The sequence below is a fragment of the Falco biarmicus genome, chromosome 5 (assembly GCF_023638135.1).
Source record: "Falco biarmicus isolate bFalBia1 chromosome 5, bFalBia1.pri, whole genome shotgun sequence".
In the NCBI taxonomy this organism is placed as follows: Eukaryota; Metazoa; Chordata; class Aves; order Falconiformes; family Falconidae; genus Falco; species Falco biarmicus.
In genome coordinates this window covers 27,579,392-27,605,098 of record NC_079292.1, presented here as the reverse complement: position 1 = coordinate 27,605,098, position 25,707 = coordinate 27,579,392, and positions in this window count along the sequence as shown.

Here is a 25,707-nt window from a genome sequence, read left to right as displayed (position 1 = left end):
ATCTTGTACTAAGTATGTGCTTAAATAAATGAAGATGCCTTTCCAGCCTATATTTTTCACATTGCCTATAAGCGCATCAGAACTTCTCTAAGCTTCACTTATTGGCATAGGAAGGATCTTATTGTTACAAGCCCAAAGTAGAAGGTCTAATAAAATTTCCTAATCTGATGAACCACATAAAAAGAACCAGAACAAATATAATTTTATATCTCTAATGGGGGGTGGGGGTGGGGTGGGGGTGGGGGGGTGGGGAGGGGGAGGAACAACAGATGATGTAGCTTGAAGTTTGCTGCCCTATCTTTTATTAGGCTGTAATTTATACAAATTATATCAAGCACTGCAATAAAATTAAGCTGGATTTATTTGTAGGCACAGATCTTCTCAAAAAGATGTAATTTAAAAAATCCTGTAGGAAATAGAAGCTGCACATAAAATTACACCAGATTTAGAAGAAAAGCAAATAAAATACAGACGATGCATTTACAATGTTTTAAAATATGTATTTATCATGTGTTGTCATTTCCCTTTCTGAAAGCCCATTGTTTCAGGTATTTCAATAAAAATAGCAGTTTGCATACAGTTTAATAGCAACAAACTGCATAAGTGAAATCACTACCTGAATATCCTCATAATGAGGTGGTATGAGGTAAAGGAGTACGCAGAAGAATAAAAAATCCAAATCAGAAGGAAAAAGAAGATTTTGGAAAGAATCCAAGCTTTATGTTTCAGGCGTCAGACATCCTCTCACTGATGAATGGCTAGAAGGAAGTTTACCTAGTGGTAATCACTCATCTCTGATTCATCTTGCTAACGTTTAGGTGTCTAGGTATCTAAAAATTAGGTGTCTAGTCATGGCTAATTATCTGTGTTCCTTCTGCTGTCAACAGAGATAGGCACTTCTGGAAGGTGATTCAGTCTACCTATCTCAGGACATTTATCTCGGGATAGGACAAGTCTCTTTCTCTCCTGGTGCCTATTTCTGCCTCTTCATTACAGAGGAGCCTAGGTGGTTAGCTTGGATTAGATGTCTGATTTATAGATAACCAAATTTAGGTGAGGTGATTCTCTCCATAAGTAATTACTCTTGTTGATACTGGGTATAATTTCCACTGATATCAGGATGTGATGTTTATCTATACACCCTGTGGGATTTAACCAGCGTAGTTTTCCAAAGGCTAATGATGCTTTCCAGAAATGGATATTCATGCCTGAATTTATACTTGCCCAGGTCATCCCTTCCAGTGGCTTTGAACAGTAATCTGTACCTCCTATCTTAACCTATTGTATGCTACTGAAATGAGCAACTCCCACAATCCACCCCAGAAATAGATGCATTTCAGTGAGGATGGAAATAACTGATTTACACATCTGCAAAACCCGCAGCTCTTAAGCCCATTGTTCTGGGCAGAAGTTAATAGTCTTCTGGATTGTAACAAAATCTAACTTTCCGTTAAACTTCTCTGTGATGAAAAACGCAGCAGTACTCAAAGTGTGACACAGAGCTGGGTTTAGTTCTGCAGACAGATCACTCCTTGGGCTTCTTCTTGTACGCTGTATGGTGGAAGAAGAGGAGCCCATACAAAGGGGTGATATCTCTCTCCCTCCCCAGTTCTTTAACAGAGAAGATCTGAAACACGCCAAAACACTACCCACAGTCCATATGACATGCTACAAGGCACCCAACTTATACTCTCACTGTCACAATAGTAAAAAGAAACCCTCATTTTTTTGTAATAAGCATATAATAAATAAAATAATAAATACACCCCCACACATACTATGACACAATTTTCTTTTTGTTTAAGGCATTATGAATTTTAAAAAAAATGCTGATAGGGGTAGAGGTACTACAGGAGACAGGAGGAGACATGGGCTGAATGCTAACAGAGATGTGGCTGGTCCAATGTAGACACAACTAGTTCTGACCACAGTAGGTACAAGCCAAGCAGCAAAGGTTGGCCAGAAATAATTGATTTTAGGAACAGAGATTAGACTTTATTTTAGTCATTAGAGCCCATACCCCTAAAAAATTCAACAAAATTTTCTTTTTTCACTCAACAGAACAGTTAGCAAAACTAGAACTAGCTCTGGGACATAGTTAGTTAATACATGTCACATTCAAAATGTGAAGGAAAAAAGGTTCAAAGATTTTAATATCTCCAATGAAATTTTGAAAAAAAAAAAAAATTGTCCAGATTGGATAAGGACTTACTTTGTCCTCCTCAGACACTCTGTCATGCAGAACCCAAACCTTAGGGCTTACTATTAAGTGCCTTTAACTGCCAGGTGAATGGCAAATCAAGAATAGGGAAAACTTCAAAGAAAATTTTAAAGTAATTTTAGGTCCCCATGTTCCAGAGCCTAACTCCTGGCACCAAGGAGGCATCTTTGTCCAAAGGAATGATTCAGTCTTGAGTTGTATCCTGAAGCTGGGCATCTTCTAGCCCATCAAATCCCCAGCCATACTGGTTAGTTTAACAGATGCTGTACCCTCTTTCTGCAGAATTGTCTTTCTGTATAAAACTGTAGACATGCTAGAGAGGTCTGTCTGAAAACAGTTTTCTTTAATGGTGGTTTATAAGAAATTAATTGGTAAGTTCTCAGCCCACTTCTTCCTGAGTACTCTTTAATAGACACTACTTTGGTTTCCACAGAATGACAAAGAACTTAGTAGCTCATGGACAGTTCTAACCTTGGACATGATTCTTAAAAAGCACTGTTAAATATTCTGTGGAAGAGAGTTTGGGGGTGTAAGCAAATGTCTTTCATTTGTAAGGAGATTAAGTTATGCAGTGTTAAACAACCTATTACTGTAGATTCTTTGGGACAGGGATAGTCCTTCTGCTCCAAGTTTAATGCCTTAGAGGAATCAGCTTGTGCCTCTTAGCAACTGCTGAAACACAAAAGGTAAATAAGGGTGTTTAGAGCTCAATCATAGGCCTTTGCTTTACTTAGTAATTGTTTATTTGGGTGACTCCCATGTACTTCGGTGTTACTGCAGGCAACTTTGTCACCTAGGTACGTATTGCAGAACTGGCCCAGAAAAAACAGACAGTGAAACTTCTCATTGCTTTCTCTGGACAAAAAGAAAAAAAAATCAACCTACAGGGCTATTATTCTGGCCTTTTTTTGATCACTGACTTCACTTAATTTAAAATTAAAGAAAGATCAGAAAGAATAAATGCATATTAAATTAATAGCACCTATTGAAAAGGCTTGCATATTGCAGATAACAAAGTAATGTTCACAGAAAAGATAGAGATACAGAATAGGATGGAATTTCCCCTACTTGTTATCGTTTTCAGATGTCCATATTCATGCTCATTTAATCATTACCATAATCTGTATAGAAAAATGGCCATGACAATCTGTATCTCTCTATACACACATACACATGTATATTAGTTGGAAAGGAAACGAAAGACCTGGTTCTTTTCTCCCTTATCTAGGCATTATGTATACAAGATCGTTTGTCCAGGATGCGGATGACCCAAATGTCATTCTTTCTTTATGCACAGGGTCTTCAAACTTCCATCATCTTTTGCCCGCAGACATTGCCTAATCACTATCTAGCAGGTTACATCAGAAGTGAAACAAAACAATGTATATTTTTGGTGTGGAGGCCAGAGTTGAGGTTCATGCCATGGGGACCTTATAATTGTTTTTGTCTGTTGCCTGACTGTCATGCTCAAATAAAAGGAAACAATCTTGAGTTTTGGTTCCAACATTAGTTTGTTTATTGCTTCACAGGTTATGGGGTAAGCTATGGGACTAGCAAACCCTGGGCTGTTAGAACCAGAACCCAGTTTCCCCCTTCCTTTTTTTTGAGTGCTGTAACTACTGGATCCCAGAGTGACACTGAAGCTTTATTTGTTATCATCCTTGAACAGACCTGTGTAATTAGTAGACAGTCAGACTGATACTGTTCTTATGTTCTTTTCCCATGCATTGTTGTTGTATGTTCCTGCTGTCTCAGAAAGCAAAGGCAAACAACACAAGAAGAAAAACATGTTCTACTTTATTGTACTATCCTATCTAAGTTTATTGTACTACCCTATATTGGACATTTTACCTATTTCATGAAGAGATGTAGCACCTTGATCCTCTTAGTAAATAGTCACCTCTCTTAGATATCTCCAAGTTTCTCATTTGTCTGGATACGAGCTCCAGCATCAGCTTTCATAGTGAAAGACTAAGCTCAGAGAATCGAGGAAGGTTATGGCTGTATCAGGGAAACAATCCTTCTACCATGTCTCCTATGAGCCTGAAGCCCCTGGAGATGTCACACACTAAGGGGCTTCACAACACCACAGTCTCTTCTGTGTGACCTTTCTTGCCCCAGATTGAGCCAGTAGGTACTTACAGATAGAGCTGGGGCAGAGCAGGCTGGGTCCTAGGGTGGGAAAAAAGAAATTCACGGGACTGAAAACTGGCGGGGCCAGGGGGTGGACTTGTTGTCAGTGGTGTGTCCAACTCAGCATGCAACCTGGTGTGCCTGGGCATCCCTGTAGATCAAATTTACACTTTGGATTCAAAGTGACTTGAACTTACTTGGCCCGGCCCAAAAACATACATAAACACACCCCACACCCCCAGCTTTCACCCCTTTGGAGTAATGATGTTTTGAGGTGTCATGTTAGATGTACCAGAAGAGCCTTTGTTCTTGAAATAAATGAGAACAGGATCAGGTTGTCATTGTTTTGCCAGGAGAAATTTTGAAGGAGGGCGTTTCTCAAAGGTAGATGGAGGTTCTGCACAGTTTCATACTGTATAAGCCCCCTTGATTAAGCTCTTTTCATTTTCAAATTACTTAATTACCATTCCTCTTGCCTTCAAATCAAAATGTGCAACAGCTTATCTCAGTCACATGAGAAGGCTAGTAAAGTAGGCGATATCACCAGGAAATTAAAAAAAAAAAAAAATGATAATGTCAGGCGGCCTCAAGAAGAAAATGAAAATTGACTCTTACTGATGTTATGTATTAATTACACTTACCCTTATTTAATGTCCCCATTATATTACACAGAGCAGTGCTCAGTAAGTCTGGTGTAAATGACAGTCATGCCCACAGTGTCAGTTAAAGGTTCCCTTCTACTCTCTCCTGTCTTAAAGAAGCAAATTTCATTATACTTCTTGTGATATTTCTGTTCCTTGAAAAGAATGTATCTTTTTCAAACAACATCAAAATTAATCTCTATGGGACAGTTTGGTTAGATTTTAGGCAGAGGTAAGTTTCGTATCGATCTAGAATACGCATATGCCAAAGGGGGAAGCCAACAGGGAACTAAAGCGATATTGAGTCCAGTTCACTGATTTAGAAAAAAAAAGAAAAGGTGTGGATTTTTCAGAAGCATATTAAGAAGGCAATTAGTTTCAAAGGCTGTTAGAAGTTTCTCAGAAGGTTTTGGGCCATTATGAGATTTTTACATTGATTTTTTTGGAACATTTTGGAGTGTCTAGTAGAATAGAATTAATTTTCTGGTTAAACCATTTTTTTTAAGTGAAAAAAGCAGTCAGTTACACCAAAATGTTTAATGGTGCCATCTACAGTTTTCCAAATTGTTCATTCAATTAAAAAAATGAATTGTGGTTGGTATTATAGCATTACATTTCAATATTTTCTAGGGAAATTATGTTTCCAGATAATTATTTTTTTCCTATAAATTTTCTGCATATTTATTAAAGAAAGCATGTGTAAGAAACCTTATAATGCTTGAAATAAACCCAGAATGCCTCCCTTCAGAATTAGTAGATAGTGTTGTGCAGTCTCTGATGATTTTTTTAAACATTTTCCTTCGGTTAAAAAAAAAAAAAAAAGAAAAAAGATTTAATTTTGCTTTAACATCCCCTCCCCCCCCCCCCCCAAGTTGTTCTTTTTTAAAATCATATTTTACATTTTGCAGAAAATTAGTCTGTTATGCAGGTACCCCAACTGACAAGAAGCTATGTGCCTAAACTTATAATAAAGAATATATGGTATGTAGAATGGCTGAGGTTTTCCATTATTGTCACAAACATTGGTGTGGTGGGCATCTACCATGCTCTGTGAACACAGCTCTTATCTACTTCAGTAAGATCAGTTCAGCCTTATTCAGTTCAATAACTAGAACAATTTTGCCACTTACTTGATAAAAACTCTCACTTTCTTAGATTTTCTTCTCTAGTGGAAACGCACTGTAGAGTTAAAAAAAAAAAAATTATCAGCTCTTCTGTTACATTATTGTCCAGGACTGAATTTTTTCTGTAGAATGAATGATTAAAAAAGTAAATAGTTAAGGGGATAGACACAATCTGAACCATGCTGATAGTCAGTAAGGTTGATTTTGCTTGCTAAATTCACATTTTTAAAAAACTACTTTTAACTTTTTCCTCCAGTCTCTAGGACTTCTACCTAATTACTTATTTCCACACAGTCACTCTTTTTTCCAGGGTGGTCATGCAGATTTGTGTTGAAAGAACTCTAGAGATCAGAATCTGGTCCATCGCTAGCATGAACATCCCTTGTCAATGTTTGTCTCCTGAGCATACTGCACTGTGTGTACATATTGAAAAGTTACAAGTCCAGTACAATTCTATATCCTGTTCAGGCTAGTCTTAAAAATCAATAGAGCTGGCAAAGTTCCTCTGTCTGTGACCTCCTAACACTGTAATTACAAAGTCACAATGGATGTAATTGATCTATAAAACTTCTACATACCATGAAAGTACATAGTCACTGAGATTGACAAGGTATACTTTGCAAGTTATGTATTTTTTTTTTCCCCGGGACAGTAAGGCTCCATTTAGGGTGTGTTGTGGCAGGAGGACAGGGTATTTTTTTCTTCCTGGAATGATGAAGTGCAAACAGTTCTCTCTTTCAGTCCTGGAGGTTACAGGTGTGCCACCACGTTATCCATATCACTCTGCAGCATTCTTTGCAGCTATCATCATGCCCGTAAAATAAACTAGGCTCTTGCTCATGCCTGAGTATATACACTGTTAAAAATTTACTGTCACCTCCTGATTTATGAGCTTGCTTCACAAAGTTCTGAGCTTAGCAGTGGGTGACATGGAGCTCTCAGAAGTTCCAGCTCTCTTCTCCCACACTACAATAATATGACACATGTTGTTTCAAGGAGATCCTGGGCTCATATGTCTAAAAATCGGTGGTTAGGGCAGAGCCACCTCTAAGAAGTTCAGAGAGTGATGAACCTCAGATGGCTCAGAGATTCAGGCTGAGGCAAAGCCCTCAAGCTTCAGGAGTTTTTTGAAATATTCAAAGCTTCTGCTTATTCAAAGCCCATCTCAACATCTTTTAAGAACTATCCTATTTGAAAAAAAAATAAACTAAATCTTTCTGTTTCTAGCTTCAGGAAGAAAGGGTAGACTTTTCAGCAACTTATGAACATTTGCAGAGGCTAGCTATATAAAAATTATCTTACCCCAAGTTTGCTTCAGACACTTCCTATTTTACTTTATTATGTTTGTGGACAGGTTTATTCCTTGCTAATGCTGAATCACAGATGGGCTTCTTTTGAAATGTATGGTGGTTTTATCAGAGGCAAGATCTGGCTTAAAAAAAGACATGCAGCAGAAGTTTGCAACAAATGTACAGAGTGTTGGGAGAAGCTTCTGTTGGCCTTTTGACAGGCCAGATCAGTCACTGTCAAAGCAAACTTTATGATGACACACAGAAATTAGTCCTTCTGACTCAAGAATTCTTGAACTCCCTCATGATGCAGATAAAGTTTTCATATGAGGACAATCTCACAAACACTTTAAATATCCAAAAGTTAGCTTCTGTACTGGTTTTAATCACATCAGGCTCTCACAGTGGAACGGAAGAGGTACTCTCAGAGGGGAAATTATCTGGTCCATCTCAGCTGGCTGTTTTTCAATGAGCTGAATCATCCTCTGCACATGCTTCTCTATCCCTCTGTTCATATGAGAGACCTCCAAGTGATCATCTCATACTTAGGTGCTTAACTTTTGCATGTCTAGGTCTACACACCCCTTCAGAGTCACATAGTTCCCCTGTAGTGACAAGAATTGCATTAGAAGAGCGTGATTTTGTGTGCTTTTATATCGTATTTTCTCATGTTATGGTCATGGGGAATGAGGAAAAAGGTTTAGCTAATCAGCTAATCACTGTGCTAGCAATGACTTTGGAGTTCTAGTGCTATTGGTCTTTGAAGTTCTCTGAAGAACTTCACACTAAGCATGTTTTGTTCACTTGTTTCATAGAGCATAATGTCGATGAATCAGCTAGTATGGGTCAGGTCATCTTCTGGGAAGACCAACAGTAGTATAGGAATTACTCTGATGTACACAAGATCATTGTGCTTCCAAACTGAACCTGTCCAGTCTTACAGACTGCCTCCTTATCTAACAGTTGCGTACTCCCCTCTCTGTCAGACAGCTTCCAGCCTTGATTAGTAACCTGGTAATGAGCTGTGCTTGGCTCTTGGATGCGAGAATGGGAATAACAGCATGTAGTGGGATCATGCACTGGGAAGATTGCCCTTAGAAAGGGCACTCCCCAAGTGCAGCATGATGGATGTCCTTTTCTCCTGTCTCGTGGGACCAGCACACCACATGGCTGCTTAGAACATGGCCAGACAAGCCTTTAATGTGATGTGATGTGTTGGCTATGCGTTTTCATCTTGTAGCTTTACACGTAGGTTCTTGCACAATGGAGGGAGAGGAAAAGGCTTCTTTGGGACAAGGGCAGGCTTAGCAGGACTCTTCCACGGCCAAAAGGAGGTTATGGAAAGATGAACACAGACTATTGCCAGCTATGCACTGAAAAAGGTCAAGAGACAATGCTGGTGTTGTAAGAAAGGGCATTTAAACACAGGGACTATGTTTATTTACTAAGGAAGCAGCTAAGCACTGAAACAGTTTGCCTGGAGAGGCTGTGGGATCTTAATTCTTAAAAACTTTAATGGGCAAGGCTCTGAGCAACCTGATCTGCCTTGGAAGCAGGAGATTGAACCACGGATCTCCTGAGGTTGCTTGCAGCTTGACTGATGCTGAGATTCTGTGAATTTAGATTGAGAAGTGCGGCAGATAGGCTATCAACCATGTAGTACATCTTGCTCCTAGCACTCTGATCTGGGGAACAAAACCGATGTTCAGTACTGCCAGAGACAGGAAGAAAGTATAGGCAGATCCAAATGGTAAAGAGGGAGGAAAAGCTGAGCATTCATATCCACATCTCCTACTGCAGGCTCAAAACCAGGACCTAACCAGCTAAGGTCATGAAACCCTCCTTGATCTCTGCTAGATCCACATTTGAGTCAGCTCTGTAGAAAGGTTCACAAATGTGACCTTTTAAGACTGATTTTGTAGGGATATGAGGACTGTGAGATTTCACTGTGTATCTGTGAGATGCCCACAGTAACCTGTGAACCCTTTAACAAATTTCTGCTCACTGGATAAATTTTGAGAGACAGTTAAACTTCCAAAGGAAATTAATTCCTAGGCATTTCCTCTCCCCGCCCCCCCCCCCCCCCCCCGCCCCGATAGATATCTGAATACATAAAAGAGAACTAAATAATGCACCTATTTGAGGAGCTCTGCAAATGAGAATCCACTTTGTATCTGTTTGTCTATGTATCGATCTATCACATACTTGTATACTCGCTTTATTATGAATAAGCTTATGCACAGCACATACTTGGAACAGCAGTTCATGCATTTACCTGATTCCCTCCTCTGGTTGCATTCCACATTTAAGGATTAGGATCTTAAATACATATATAGGAAAGTGTGAGTCAATTACTATGTTAAAACCATAGTTACAGAGAAGATAAAAAGTGTTCTCTTTCTATCAAAAACTTATACCTTCTGGCTCTGGTGTACATGTTTTCATATCTGAATCAGTTTCAGTAAAGTGTTCCAGCTTCAGATTTGTTGATATTGCAGAGTGACTGTATCAAAATTCATTTTACTTCACATTTCAGGGTGTTTTTTTTTTTCTGAGATCCTGGCTTACTCATAACTCCTTTATGCTAGCTGGTGGGGAAACATTATAAACATTATATGAATTTATTACATTAATGTAAGTTATAAAGACATTAATAATATTATAACTTTAATTAAACAAGCTGTGTGGTAAAGAAAGTGGGAATATAACTGATCTTTCAATGTCTAGCATTGACTGTATAAAACTGTAGTCACACAACTCAGAACTTAACCCCTATATCATCAAAATAATGATGACTCTGAGAAGAAATTTAAGAATGAGATACAAGCTGGATTCTGCAACAGAAAGATTTAAAATAATCCACAAATATTTCTTTGGACTAAGGGAGTTACACTAACTGGAATGACCTCAGATGAGATTCTGACCTCCAAAATTCCTCCAATAAGCCATGTGAGGGCATGTGTACAGATTTTATTTTTATTAAATGTAATTAACCATTCTTGCAGTTTGTCAGGAGGAGTAGACTCTCAGCCATTTGCATCTTAAAAGTCTGGACTAAATGCCATTGTGAGAAATACCCTCAAGTTCCAGGACAATTCAGGGATGCCCAGTAAACTTAGCACTGTTGAAATTCCACGGACAGCACCAAGCAGGAGTTAAGTGAAGTCATAATAACGGTCCTTGTGGGTGTTACTGTCTTCAGGTGAAACCCCCACGCTGACCTGGCCTCTTTTGACTTATTTGTAGCATTAAGGAGTCTTAGAAACACCAGTACAGCTGTGTGGATGGACTTGAGGAGAAGGGGGGATAAGGAAAGATTTCCGTCATATGGGCATGGTAGAAAGCAGATGTGATATCTAAAAAGTGACTGTTTTGCAAGAAAGAGTAAGGCTGGTGGTCTGGAAAGGGACAGTCATGCAGGAGGGGAAATTCAGATCTTGAGTAGGAGCCACCCTGAAGAGCTTTGCAACTGCCCAAGTCTAGTTTCACCAGGAGGAAGGGAGCAGCCACAGGGAGGGAGGGTGGGAAGTCTCTTTAACCTTAGTGGAGTAATATATTTCCCATGTTTTTGCTGGCATTTGCCCTCAGCAACTTTCCTGCCTGGGTGTCTGAGTCATGGCAGTTCAGCCCGTGCCTGGAACAACTCCAGCCAGTTCTGTACTGATTGACCAAATGTCAATGATTTCCTTCTTTTTGTGCGTGCGTGTACGCGTGTGTATGTGTGCGTGTGTGCATGTGTGTGTTTTGCTTACCTCTATTCGTGGAGGGAGTCTGGATCTGATAGCATTCCTGTTTCATTTCCTACCTGTGTTATATGAGTGATCATCTGTCCTTGTTCTCAAGGAGCAGATCTCCATGCAGTTTCCCTTATGAAACGATTTTTGCTGTCCTTTTGAATTCCCAGCAGAGATGCTGAACAGTGAGGGAAAGACTCTCCCAGTAGGTACACAGCATAGCTATGCCTGTCTCTATTGAAAAAACAAAAGAAACAAGTGTGTGAAAAAGATCATAAAAGATAGTGTTGGGTACTAGCTTAGATTAGTCCTTGAATGAGTAGAATGCATTTTGGTAGTACTCATCTTACTCATGCTCACATGCATTGCATTTTCTCCCTGCAGTAAGTATTGTAATGGAAAAACCAAGTACAAAATAGAAAAGATTTTTATTATTTTTTAGAGAAGCAGCAGTGTTTGGAAACAACTATTTTATGTTCGAGTTCAAGATTATGCTGGGGTTATGGTTTGGGTTCAGATGTAATTTTAATAACATTTCCCCATTGGTTCTTATTTAGTCTCTTTAAACAAGCTGGGATCATCTAAAGCTTCTTCGTTTGTTTTAAGGGTTTTGGGGGGGGGTGTTTGTTGGTTGTTTTCTAAACTGCCTTTTGTAACTTCAAAATAACCTGAACTTGAATTACAAAAACTTTGAAATTTATTTTTTTAGTTTTATCCAACTAGAGAGCAGAAAGATCGTTATTTTGTATTCATAAGATGAGGGGAAGGCAGGCAGCTCTTTTGCAGAGAACAGATCCACTTGCATCCTCACTCTGATATTCATTCATTGATTTTAGTAGTCTTACCCCTGTTTTGCATTGCTACACATGCGATGAAAATTAGATTTTCAGCACACTGAGTAGTATTTGTTGTAAAGAATCATGTGATGAAAACTTTCTCCTGTGTGTTGAACAAGTAACTGTGGAGTTCACCCTGTGCCCACTTCACTGAATCACTGTTTCCTTATGTTATTTTTTAATATATAGTTACTTCTATGTGTTAGTTTAATGCAGGACTTGGAATGCTAAATTCATATTTGTGGCCACTAATGGAAATAATAAATTATATGACACTTCAAAATATATTTTTAGGAACAGTTGTGGTACATGAAGAAAAACTGATGAATGTTATACAAAGAGATACTATGATAGTCTTCAATTCTTTCTCCCAGTGTACTTTTTCTAACAAATACACATTTCAGGTACTGTAATAAATTGCATCATAATTAGTATTTCAGAATTTTTTACTTCAAATCTACTAAGATATTTTTAAGCTAATAATATCAGAAAGAGACATTTTTCCCATGTATTTATTCTTGTTGCATGGATTCAGAGGGGCCATTTCATATTTCATAGCTAGACTAGCCATTGGTTTCCTTCTGGCGTGCATGTGAAGTTCCTTTTATCACCAATGGGAGCCATATATTCACATTAAGTTGAGAACAGGCCCTGATTCATAGCCATTTTTCTTCAAGTATAAATCTAATATCGGAAATATACCAGGTGCTTTTTTTTTTTTTTTTTTTTTTTTTTAAGATATATCTCACTGGAAATTCTTCACTGAATTAATTACTGTTTTTAGAGCTGCTTGGAAAACTCTCCAGGGACCTTTTTCATTATATTTTTCGTAACAAGATACAAACTTTTTTTGGCTAGGCAGACACTTTCTTAGCTGCTAACCTTTCCATTTTGTCAGTTCTTTTCTTGGACACCAACAACTTTGCCTGAGCAATACTTCATCCTGTATTCACACCTGACCATATAAGTCTTTGTCCAAAAACTATGAAAAGCAATGGAAAGGTTCCCACATTTTCCAGCTGACTATGGATCAGCCCTACAACAGACCTCTCATCAAAGTTCAAAGAATTTTGTGTTAGGACGAATGTTCCGTCTTTTCTGAGAATGAAGCAAACGGAAACCCTACATCTAGATATTTATTTTCTTCTTGTCTCTCTTGTTGATTTTGTTAGTTGCTGAGTCAGTTTTTCCATTGCTACTGTTTCCCCACACTTCATGAAATTCAGTCAAATTCGGCAACGCATTTTATATGATTTGTTTCATATATTCCCACTACCAATCATATCAGGAATATTGTGCTACAACTAGCAAAATACTAAAGTACAGGTGTAATTTACTACAGTCTTTGACCTAGACTAGTAAGATCACCATTAATTTCTGGAGGATAATTTATTTGCTTACAATTTACAGCATTATACTGATTTTATTACACTATTTTCTCTTCTGTTCCAATTCCATTCAATTTTTTTTTTGGTCTTTTTTGCTTTAAATCTCTGCAGCTTACCAGTGTGATAATTAGGCTTGCTTAGTAATATACTGCAGTAGATGTCAATGTCAAAGGAAATCTTATTTTTTTAAAATGCTTAGCCAGGGCACAGAAAACCTGGAGTTTGGGAGATGCAGGGTATAAGAGAGGAAGAAGGACTTTTTTTCTCTCCCTATTTCAGTACAGTACTATTTGCATTAAGGCAATATCCAGAGACCCCCGATAATAGTCCACTAAAGCTGGGTTCTGCTTTATGGGTACAAATGGTCCAAAAAGTTCAATCAGAGAGTGCATATACCACAGAAAGTGGAGGTGGTGATGTTTGAAGAGGCTGCTCCATGGTCACAAAGGAGTAGAGTTGAGGATACAGCCCGATTCTTCAATGTACTGGTCCAGGGTTCTGCCAGTGGCTAATCATGTGGACACCAAGAGAAATGAGGATGTTCAGTCCATATTTGAACTTATAAAGTGCCATAGCACTGTCTTGAAAGGAAACCTCAGCAAAGGTAGGTTATCAGCACAAATCTCTAGATGTCTCTACTTTGTTTCATAAAGAACTGTAATTAAAGGAATGTTTATATATATATAAAATGTGTGCATATATATATGTATACATATATACGTATTCCTTTCCAGCTAAACTGATAAATGTGCATTTTCTCCTTCTTATTTCATTACTTTTACTGACATCTTTTCTGATTCTGCTGCATTGATTTTAACTGGCTCTTTTCGCGTTTCCATTTCCATTGTTGCACTTCAGAGAAAGAGGCTGGTAGGTTACAAATGTGGAAACATTCTGTAAATGAACTACATAATCTGCAAATAAACTGCAGTTTCTTCAGAAACACTAAATGAATCATCTAGAAAGATGTACAAGAGAGTTATTATTTTTATAACCCGTATTTTTTATAAACTCATAAATGTTTCACCCAGCAGACAAGAATATCAGAATGGTATTGCAACATTTTGCTAAATCATTTTACCTCTATTTTTTTCTCTTAATTATAGGAATAAAAGCTTATGGTGATTATTATACTTATAAAACACCCCCTTTCACTCCTGTACTCTTTTCTTCCTCACTACAAGTTCTTACTATTTTTTTTTTCCTCTAAGAACTTTTCCAGTCTATTAATATGCTTTCCACAAAAGTACATGGCAAGTGGCAAAATGTGTTAAAGCTATTACTTTCTTCTATCACTTAAATTCCCAAACACTGAACTTTTAAGAGTTTCATGTCCCTTGGGTTATGCAAAGCTTGGCCTATATCAGAATACAGTGAAGACAAGCTAATAGCAGTGTGTTTACCTACTTCTCTATCTCCAATTAATCACCCACAGAGCCCAAACGATAGTCGACTGTAAACATTACTAAAAGCTACTGGTGGCATCATTTGTTTTGGTTGGGGGCATGAAAGGAAATGGAGATTTCCTTTTGTTATTCATTAAAACATATACCAGAATTAGTTCAGCTTCTTCCAATCACTGGTGATTTATGAGGCTATATTAAATAATTTATTACATAGGTAAGCTCTTCTGTTTTCACATACAGCTCTTCAGTATCATGGGAGCAAGTGGTCAGAACATATTTTAAGCTACCATTTAACCCACATGTTTTCAGAATAGTACAGGATGTGTCTAGAAAATACATTGGAGATGACAGTTTTATATGTAAATATATATACACACACGCAAAGCAAAATGCCATTTCCTATGTGTGTGAGCACACACTCAGTCATGCAAAAATCTTCCTTCCTATTGATTTTAAGATCTCTGCTGTGTGGAGTTCCACTGATTTTTCAGTTTGGTCCCACAGTCTTTGTTCATGTGAGAGGGCACACACCTGCATGTTCAAGCCTGGTGAAAGCAATGGCACATGCTCCATGAATATGACCATTAAGGTCTAATAAAAGTCAAATCAGTTCAAGGCTGTAGCTTTAGGTTCTGAAAACAAATTTCAGGCTCTGTTCCACCGAGTACAATGGTTCACCCAATGCAGTTGAAACCCTTCTGAAGCTGATCAGCAGCCTGTGCTTGGGACAGAGATGTGATTGCAAATGTGCCTTATCCTTTTGTTTTCATGCACAGGCTCTCCATACTTGATCAGTAATAGGTTTTGGGGAACCTTGGGCCAGTACTTCAGATGTTTTTATAATGAAAGTGAGATCATGAGTCCAGTGAAGGGAACAACAAAACCACCACCAGGAAGTCTTATATTTCACACAGCATAACATAATTTTTTTTCTTCCTTTCAAAAACATATAAAAGAACTTTCTTTTCATTTCCAATAGCCCTAACCAGGTAAAGTATTATTTCTCCCATCAGTGGGCTGGAAACTTTGGGAAGTTACTTGCTAATGAATTACAGACTGTACAGCATCTATATATGAGTCCCCTGAAATCTACTTTTATATATATATGTAGACCTACAGACACACTCACAAACACTGTTTCTCTACATGATCAAGAAGTTTGGACTTATAAAGAGTACTCACTTACTCAGGCAGTGTTTGAAAACATCAGCTGGAATATCCATTTTGATCCTGTTCAGGATTTAGCCACCTGTGCATGCATAAGCACAGAGACCACCTATGAAGCTCACACAGTGAGATTTATAATGGGGATCACTCACAGTTTTTAGTTAAATTATGGTATATGACATTTCTTCTAGAAACAGGTGCATTTATTCCATCTGTAATCGAATGACTAGCCCCGTATTCATCCAAAGAATGCCTCTGAGAAACAAAATGCTTTTCACAAAACCCAAATAAATGATTTCTAAGAAAGAAGAGACAAGAGAGCAGATCTTCCTCCATGGCTGGTCACACTCCTTGGCCTCTCAGCTGATGATGTTGATAAATTTGCTGATAAAATCAGGAGGGACTTTCACAGGGGAACTTTACTTTTCAAGTAGCTATGTAAGACTCAAACCTCCTTACACTGCAGATCTGCTGATCCCTGTTGTCTAGCTGTGGTTACATATGCTGACTCCAGTTTCAAAAATAATTTCTTAATCACTTTTGGCTCATCTTGGTTTTTCACATTGCAAAGCCAGTGCAGCTGTGGAAGGATGGACCAGATTCCATTCTCCCTCACACCTCATCAACATCAGCTCTAATTAAGTTCCAGGTTTGGGGCCAAGTTACACCCTGAGATACAAATGGCCTCCAGACTGGGGGAAGTGCTTTTCTCTGTATTTGTGCAGTGCCTGGCACAATATGGTTCATGGATTGTGTCTGAGACTCACAGGAATTACTGCAGTAGAAATAGTAAACAGCAATTTTTATCATTCAAAAATTAAAAATATCAGTTAAGTATATTATGGTAATTCCTTCATGCACAGCAGTAGGGTTGGGGTCAGCAGGCCAATTCTCTGTCTATATGGTGCAGTGCCCTGCAGTCCTGGTCTTCTGACTGTCCAAGCTGGAGATCATGGTGGAGCTCATCATGATTTGCTCCTTCCCTCATGCAAATTGAAGCAGAGGGTGCAGAGAAGTGGTGCACGTTCACATGTCATTCTGGGAGCAGGGAAGGGCTGACAGGTCTCACAGCACATTTTGTGACTGCTGAAGCTCTTTGCTAACAAGTTAATTCTTCCCTTTAACATATTCTGCTGCAAGCTGCTTCTCTCGACGCTGCAAAGCTTCCTTCTTCAGCAAAACAAATGAGCTGCCCCATTAAATGCTTCAGACCTGTGATACCTTTCAGGGTTTTGTTCAGTTCAAGCAGACAAGTCCTCACCCCACTACAAACCTGTCTCTCCCTCTCCTGTCTTTCCTTGCAGTGTTACTTGAGTCCCCATTTTGAAATGCCGTAATAGCACGGAATAACTATTTAGTTGAACACAATCACACAATTGTATGACAAGACAAATGTAATGTAGAGCACAGGGGAAATGTGATCCTAAACTCAGGGCATCCATTCTGCACCAGAACAGTTGAGAGCTATGTAGCTTTTGAAAACCAGTCTCCTCTTGACAATTACCTTCAATTAATGGTACACTGCACTAAGCAGAAAATAAAAACTATGCCATTAAATCCTTCGGTGCAGGCTGGAAAGGTTCCAGGTTGGCTCTAAACTACCCTAAAGAGCCTGTATTCATATTACATAGTTACAATTTTACAGGCCAAAAAGAATATGAATCAACAGACGTTTATGCTGTCCCCTGCTCTTGACAAAGCTGATGTCTGAGAGTTTTAATCCTGATGTAGCCAGGATATATGGAGGCTCTTTTGCACTGAAAATATAAACCTGTCCACGAACATCTTCTGCCACTTTAAAACCAAATAGTTACTTTACAGTACTTTACAGGTGCTTCTTTCATTGATATGTTTCACAGAAATCTATTGAAAGAGTGAAAGCATGCTTATCTTTTGGGAAGTCTTTGCTATGAGCTTTAATTTGGAATCTATGAACTTGAAACCAGGCCCTTTATATGTTCTCTGATGTGTGGTCTTTGGGTAAGCTATGCAAACAAGAGAGTGGTCAGCCAGGGCTGTGAAGTGTAAGGTGTCCCAGGATGCACCAACCTCCCTGTCACCTCCCCATCCCACAGTGAAGGGAGAGGTGAGATCCTTGGGAGAAGTTGTCATCTCCCAGCTTTCCCTCCCTGACCTACCTCAGGTGGCCTTTGGCACTTATAGCTGCAGTAAATATCTGTGGGAAAGAAGGAAGCAAGATGTGAACCTCTCTGTGGCATTGCTGAGTCCCAGCAGCCTGAGCTCCCTGCCTGAAAAGGAAAGACCCAGGAAAGATATCTCTGGAGTCACTGGGAGTGTCTTGGAGCATGGAGGGACACCACGTCTTCTCCAAGCCATGGTTTAACATCCAGAGAGCACAGGACTGTTACCACAGCCCAGCTCAGCGATCTGGTGCCTGTCCTCCCTCTGACAAGCATGTCTGAGATGTTCCCAGGGAAATTAAGTATATTATACTTCACTTGAGCATTTCTCATGCGGGACCACAAAGTCAGAGTCTCCCAGTGAGCAGTGTGAAATGTTTCTAACAGGTTATTGTAACACACATCTTTTCCAGTTTAATTACTAATAAGTTCCTGATGCATGTTTTCACTTTTTCATTACTTTACTGTGGCAACCTTTTAGCTTTCCTTACTTTTTTTTTCACCCGCGTGTATATCAGGTACAATGATTTCTTTTCATGTTTTTCCTCTCTGTGACACCCAACCAGCATTTTTGGCAGCTCTGAAGAGAGACCAGTACACTTCTTATCTCCTTGGGCCATTGCAAGGCTTTACCAACATCCCTCATAATTTTGAGATATTTGGAAATTACCTCTTGAAATATGAACAGCAAAATCTTATCAAGTCTCTAGAATGGCAGTAATTTCATTGTATAATGCAATAGAGTTTAACTCTATCTATGTTTCCCTCAAACTCTTCAGACAAACTTTACTTCAGGTTAACATTTAATCATGAATATAACATCATTTGGCCCCAAAATATCCATGCTGTTTAGAGACTTGCTTCCAAAACATGTGATTGATTATTCAGACGCAAAAAGAGAAAGATGTGCTCAATGCACAAGATGTCAAACTGAGATTAAACCCACTAAGGTCTACAAAGCCTGCTGCAAAAATGATAACTATCTTTGTCAAAATCCCAAGCAAAAACATGTACGTCAAGTGAGATCGTTGATAAAATATGAATATCAGGGTAAGACTAAGTTGTGGGTTAGTTTCAAAGAATTTTTTCCCTCTGAGATGCAAAAGTTATCTCAAATCTTACAACCCATTTCTGAACACTACATTTATACATTCTCATGACGTGTAGTTTCCTTCTACGGCAACACATAACTACAAAAAACCTGTTTATTAAAAACTATTTGTGCATTTCTGTGGTTCACTGAGACATTTAGGGCACTAATTTTTTAATTCTAATTTGTGTGCCATTCGTTACATGCATACCCACAAACCTACAGCTTTCGCACGCTAGACAGGTTCATCATGAAAGACAAAAACCTGAAGATTCCCACAGAGACATCATCTGCCATAGCATAATTAAAAGGGTTTTGTCTAGATGATATGATGGGGATTTCTATGCTTTGGAGAGCTGTTCTGAGCTGCAGCTAACCATCTTGTCTCAGGGGGTCTTCATGTTAATTCCAGTACAAATTCATCCCTGTTCCCCACTGTAACTGTTTATCTGGGATGTGGTAAGCTTTAATTTAAGCATTTCTTACAGTTTTATTTGTTAGGCATTTCTTGTGAGCTCAGAGTTGTACAACACAAAACACCAAAACAAGCATCGGTTTTTCCTTCATGGATAATCCAGCTGGAGTCATTGTAGCTTAGTCTTTATTTACGGGAATGAATCGTATTCCTACATTGCAAAATGTGAAAAAAAAACCCCCACCTGCTGCTAACTGATTTTACCCTGAACATGAAAATTCACTCTGTAACTGTATCAAAGTGAAATTTGTTTTAGATCTTGATTCATAGACTTTGGGCGATAAAGACTCTACAGAATTGTGGGACTAACTGCACCAAGATGTGGTGTTCTATCTTGAGGTGTGTGGCACGCTACAGTCAGGGTGAAAAAACAGGACAGCTTTGGCATTTGTTCTTGTCCAGTAGCTCTGAAAGGTGCTGGCATCAGAATCATTCAACCCAGGCCAGGGTCACTGGGTTCTGCTGTTTAGTATGAGGGGAGGTGAAGGCACTGAAATTCTTTTGCTGTGCTGGGAAGAGATGCAATAAGATCATCAAGCCCTGTATATGGTCAAACCTATCTCTGCAGGGCCATATGTTGGCACCAATGCATTTTCCTTACCAGATTCCTTTCACGTTCTCTAAATCCTGCAGTACCCTTCCCTCCCAGAGGTCCTTCAGTTGCCAAGGTTTCCTTCCCTTCCCCCTGCCTTTCCTCCAGTTTTTTAGTCCTCTGGATTCATAGGGATCCTTTTCTTTGTTTCCTGGTCACTCTGAATGGGTCTCCTTTATGTCTGGTTAATCAGAAATTAATGAAATTGAGGTATGTCTGATATTCAGGAAAACATGGACATTTAGATTCCTTCTCCTCAAAAGTCTTGCTGTGATTTGGGTTTCACCATAGCTTCAAGATCGCACTTGGGATCAATGCACAGCTCTTCATCAAATTAATGCTGAGTAATTAATCAGTAGTAAGAATCTTTGTATAGAGGCAGATTAATTAGTTGCAGAAATCTGTTTTTGGACTTGCAAGTCCATTGCAAGTATCCCATTTTTGGTTCCTTGAACTGGCTTAGACCTCATTTAAATCAATCCATTTTGAACTGTACAGGACATTTTGCCCGAATAAAACTCAAAAGAAAACTGAATAATAATTCCAAGATTTGTCTTATGTGAAGGAAGGGAAAGACAACTCTAGCTCAACTATTTTGATGATTCATCTATGAACTGTACAAGTGTTAACACATCCTATCATTATGATTTCCCCACTCCCACCTGCTTTGCTTCACCCACCTGTTGCATCTTGCCTTCTAGATTGCAAGCTTTCTGGGGCCCGCACGTTGTTTACTCTGCATGTTGTACCAATGTCTAAGTACGACCCAGTTTAGTCTCCTAGGCTCTTCTGTGAAAACAAAAGTAAAAAGTGTAATGAACATCAGAGATAAGCAGAGGTAATACTACGATACTGATTCGTTTTAGGATAGGAACCTTTAAAGTGTATTTTATTTTTTAATAATGATATACTTAATGTGTGATAAGGATCTTTCTGTAAAATCTGATTGGAAAGTAGACACCTGTTGTTTTTTCTGCAAAGTAGTTAAATGAGGTCAGCACTTTAAGCGTTCTCCCCTCCCTTCCCTGCAGCCGAGGGCTGACCTCGCCTTGGTTAACATGAGATAAAATTACGTCTGGTCCCACCAAGTGTCTTGTGGTGGGAAAATTAACATGTATTAGCTATTCACTGGTGACAATGCTGGGTTCTTAAAGGAGGGAAGAGAAGGCTATCACCTGTTTCCTTGGTCTGATATTCTATGGACTTCACCACACAGGCTGACTTTCAAGATAAGCTTTTTTATGGTGGTCTTTCCTGCTTATTTTGAGGAATTTGTAGGCCATTCCAAAGGTACCACCAAAGATATATCTGCTGAGAGGTAAAGATCCAAACATGAGCTGAATTCAAGCCCTTGCCCAGGAAGACACACGCTCATCTGCCTGTTGTGCTGGTCCCCCCCACTGTGTTTGTTTGAACGAGAGCATTGTTGCCTCTTTGGCAACAGAGTATTTAGCAGGCACCAGTCATCAATCATAGCATTATCATTAATAATCAAAGAGAGACATTGTACAGAATGGGAAATTAATCACAAGTGGCAGGTGAAGCACCTCAGTGCAAGATGAGCTCTTCTGCATACAGAAAAGGAGTATTTTTCTCCCAGCCTTCACAAAGGGAAACACCGAGTTTAATTCTGTGTTTCACCACCTCCCCTTGCCTCTGCTGTGTAAAGGGAATGGTGTATGATCAATCTATTGCCAAATGGTGTTAACTTCAGGGTGGTACAAAGGGTCCTCATACAGTCCTACAACACTGAAACAGGACCACTATTTCTTGAAGCATTGTGAATTCAAGTTTCCAGTGCCTGGCAACATGATTTTGCTAATTTCAGGACTCATTGTGACCATAAAAAAATTATTGTAATTATTACCTTTCTCCTTCCTACAAGGTCCCTTCAACAGGTACCAAAGAACTGTTTAAAAAAAATGTGTTTTTTTAATCACTCTAGTGATTAAAAATGCAGAATAATAATTTTGATTTAGTCTGATTAATAAAGTAATAGTTTATTGAAACTGAAACAATTCAAATAAAAGTCCTTCTCAATATATCAACAAGTTGCACTTACGTCACTGACTATAGTCACTTTTTGTTACCCTCTCTCCTGAAATGGAAAATGATTCATTCTTTCATTTTGACAGTTATGACCTGAATATCATGCTGAGCTAATTGAAGCTTGCCTTTACGTTAGAAAAATCCACAAGGCACAGAGATAGTGTGTGTGTTTTTCAATAGCTGCTGTCCCAATGTGTTTTTTTTTAACCAAAGCCCATTTTACTCCTGTAATTGAGTGGCATAAATTCATACAGAATGAAACTAAATCAACGTATATTCACATTAAGTCACAGGACGTACATTTAACCAAGAAACGTTCGATATCTTTTTCAGCTCTCCAATGCGTAAGCAATGACGAATCTGTGTCTGGTAAAATATTGGTACAGGAATCCTTATTTCACCAGCTTTTAGCACAGGGGAGTGTGGGGATAGGATGTAGGATAGCATGTGGGATGCTTGCAAGGATGCCAGCTGCAGCTATAAAAGCATGAAAGAAGTGCTGGTGGCTAGCAAAGGACTTTGAAGATCTGGTAGTCCTTTAGCACACCATCAGCTGAGAGAAGATGAGCAAAAAACACTTGACACAGTTGATATAAGACTCCTTTTCCACAGTAAAAGCCATTTCAGTATTCCAGTCTCATATCTCTTTTTTAAATGCAAGCCAAATACTGGCTGACACTAAAATGGAAGGGTGCTATATTCTTTTTGAGGTGCACTGTCTGCTGAAGGAGAATCCTCTTCCAGCTTATTCTGAGTATGTAGGACCCCTCCCTTTTTGCTGACATCTCAGATGATGGTAGTGATCTGAAGCACAGGAACATGATCCCCACATCCAGGGTCAGATCAAAATTAACCTTTCCCAGAATCCTGTTTTTAATAGTGAATAATAGAAGATATTGAGGAAAAGAGAATAATTCATCCTTTGATAATCAGTGATTTACATCATCTTCAGCTGAAACTATCTGGATCATAATGTGTGATAACTGTGATAGACTATTCTGCTAATTTGAGTAATTTCTTTCTTTTGTTTTCACAAAATCCTGTGGCAATAGGTTCTACAGCAGCATGAAAAAAATGTATTTTCCTCATGTTACAGGAACATACATTTTGTAAATTTATAGATCACAATCATCTTCAGCAGACTTTTTTAAAAGGTAGAGTCCTACTTGGTTTAGTATTTCCTTAGATTTTCTAGTCTCAGCTGGTGATAGCATTATCTTTCCATAACTGCAGGGAAAGGATCTCCAGCCACAAAGACCTACCTTGTTATCACTTCTAGGTTACATTATCTAATGATAGCCAGAGAGAAGTTTAGTGTTAGAGCAATTACCATCAAGCCTAACAAACACTGTATTATAACAAGCCTTCATGCTTATTGTCCTGTGACAACAGCATTGGAAGGAGTGTTTACTGTTTCCTGGATTACAAAATCCCAGTGTCTCTCTGGGCAACTCCTCTGAACTCTGGAGCAGAAGTTGGATATTGCAGGACTCTTTTCAAGAGAGTATTGTAGGATTCCTTTGGGTTGCATTTTGTAGGAGGTGGTGCAAAACTTTAGAGATCACAGTTACAAATTAATTTTCCAGTAGAAGTTCATCTAAATCTGACCACATACAAATCTCTTTCAACAACTACCTCTTCAGTAGTAGACTAAAAAAAAAATTAGGCAATTTCTTAAGGAGCCTACCTCTCCTCCTCATGATCTGCTCCTATTGATAAATTGTCACCAGAAGTCAGAGCAGACCTTGGTTTCCATTAGAAAGCGTGATACATATTAGAAACAGATAAGTGGTTCCAGATCTTAAGGGGATGAGTACTTATGAAACATGCACAATAATGCATTTTAACGGTTACATTCAATAATAATAATGCCGGTAACTAGTAAATGACCCAGGCAGATCTTTTCTTAAGATGTTGAATTGCTTTAAAACACTCAGTTGTGTTTCAGTGACACAGACTTTGGGCCTCATGAAAACACTCAGAAGTGAGGCACATTCCTTAACAGGGGTAAGATTACCCTTGAGGTTGCTGAGACTGGGAAAAGTGCCTGTTGAAATATAAAATGCCTTTAAGTCACTTGGGAATATCCTGCTGAAAAAGAAAATCAAAGACTAGGGTAGGGGAAATGTACTGTCATTTTCTGTTAAGGAGCTCATTTTTTGCCTCCTTTTAGAACCATTAGAAATTACTTCAGGCACAATTTAATAATCTACATCAGTATCCCAGGAGTTAAGATAGCAAATGATATTACGGCAAAAATGTCTTAAATAAAATAAACCTTAGTGAAACCAGAAATGTTGCTTTTTCATCAGATTCCTGAATAATTCAAGAGCTGTAACATCCACTTTTTAATTTGACTTGAATAGAGATATTCTTCCTCCTAAATGACAACAGTAGTTTAGTATCAGGCATACACAGTTGAGCAGAATTAGGTTAAGATTAGGTGTTATGTAAGAGATTGTGTAATATAACTCTTTCACATGTGATTGTGCAATTGTCAGTATTAATTGTAAGCAATTATCCATGTTCTTTGGATACTGTTGTTCCCATCCTACCTCCCTGATTCTGTGGGTCACATTCCAAAATCTTTGTGTGGGGGAGAGAGGTAGGGAGCACGAGGTGGCAACGGTGGAGGGAACTCCTGCTACATTTCACAGCTGAGAGAGCCACTGTTCTTGTCAAATTCACGCTGTTGCCCAATGGATGTGGGTGGGGTGATCCTGCCTTATCAGCCCTGCCTGACTTGCTCCCATATCCAGGAAACTCCTGTCCTATGTGCACGTTGTCCCTCAGCCATGACACTCTCCTGGGACAAGGGGACAGCTGTCACCAATGAGCCACATGTGACTCAAGAGCCACAGCTTGGACATCCTTTGCTGCTTCATGCACACCATGGACCAAATGCATAACAATGAGTCAGGGTGATGCCAGCAGAGATTAAATGCACATAAAGGAAAGATCTGAGATAACCTGGAGTTGTTTATACACTCTTTTTGCCCTCAACTTTTATCGTAAGGATTCCGGCAATGGAGTCTGTTGGTCTTTTGAGCGTTAAACCAAGTGGTATTGCACACTTACTGGTTAGGTAGTAAATAATGCAAGTTTTCAAGCCAGCATGCCTTCCTTTTTTTAGCACCTCTGCTGAGAGCCATAAGATAGGTAGGGTAACTGGGGATAAATGCTGGGAGGTACGGAGGGAGAGTTACCCTAGCATTGCATTTGACAAAGTCTGCTTTTCAGGTTTCTGAAAGGTGGTCATGATACTGACCCAGGAGAATTGCCTTTCCATCGTGGACTACTTGAGTTGTCACTCAAAATGGATAGGATTCATCTGATTGAAGATAGGTATTGGCAATGAAGGCATCTACGTCTGTGCAAGTCATTCCAGTTTCTCTTTACAGTCAGGGGAAATCCAGCTGAT